This window comes from Rattus norvegicus, chromosome 5, assembly GCF_021556685.1.
Source record: "Rattus norvegicus strain SHRSP/BbbUtx chromosome 5, alternate assembly SHRSP_T2T, whole genome shotgun sequence".
NCBI lineage: Eukaryota > Metazoa > Chordata > Mammalia > Rodentia > Muridae > Rattus > Rattus norvegicus.
Genome location: NC_141538.1, coordinates 11,842,728 through 11,843,693, shown reverse-complemented (window position 1 = coordinate 11,843,693; position 966 = coordinate 11,842,728). Strand labels below are relative to the sequence as shown.

The 966-nt window shown below is 44.3% G+C and overlaps 1 non-coding gene across 1 annotated transcript; it reads left to right on the top strand.

Annotated features, from left to right (window-relative positions):
- The first annotated feature begins 560 nt into the window (after positions 1-560).
- On the top strand, positions 561-707 carry LOC120103370 (U4 spliceosomal RNA). The gene has a single exon (XR_015621521.1). It is a non-coding gene; the product is annotated as a U4 spliceosomal RNA (small nuclear RNA).
- Positions 708-966: the final 259 nt, after the last annotated feature.

Genomic DNA, 966 nt, shown 5'->3' with positions numbered 1-966 from the left:
GATTGAGATACCAGTGGAAGTTTAGATCATATACTCAACTCTACTGTGCTGGATTTGAGATGATTTCGAGGTAGAAGTGAATGTAGCAGTCATCTGTTCAGTTCTGTCTCATGTATTCTAGCATTCCACTGTCCCAAATGTGGTCCTAATGCTATCCTCATGGGTACCTCAGATTCCATGCATCAAACCCCATACATATACATATAGATATTTCTTGCATTAGGACTCTAGATCGAGATATCTGTGCTTGCTCTTGTTTCAAGGGACCTGAGTTTAGTTCCCAGTACCCACATCAGGCAACTCACAACCATCTACAGCCAAATACTACAGAATGTTGGGGTTTGGGTAAGCTAATTGGTAAGTACACAGGCGTTTACCTTTCTCTCTCCCCCTTCCCCCTCCCCTCCCTTCCCCTCCCTTGCTCGCGCTCTCTCTCTCTCTCTCTCTCTGGGGTGTAGGGTGTGTGTGTGTGTGTGTGTGTCTTCGAAAATACTCCATAGTGTAAATTTCATCTGATATCAGCCTTTGGTGCATTTTATTATTTTTTAAAGCTCATGCTTAGCTTTGCGCAGTGGCAGTATCATAGCCAATGAGGTTTATCCAAGGCGCGATTATTGCTAATTGAAAACTTTTCCTAAAGCTCATGCTTTGTCATTTCCTTTCATTACATAGAGGGAAGTCTTTTTTTCTGGCATTAATCCTCTTTAGGGCTTCAATATTCTCAAGGCTCATATTAGCAACAGTGTATTAATTACTTTTCTTGTCCTGGTGAGTCAATATTCTGACAAGAGTCACCTTAGGGAAGGAAGAGTTTCTTTTGCCTCCATAATGGCAGGAGGACACAGGGCAGGAGTAGGAGGTAGCCAGAAACTCTGCACCTACAGTCAGGAAGCAGAGGGCAGACAGGAAGCAGCACCAGGCTGCAAAGTCTCAGGCCAGCCCCTTCCTGATTCCTTCCTCCAGAGC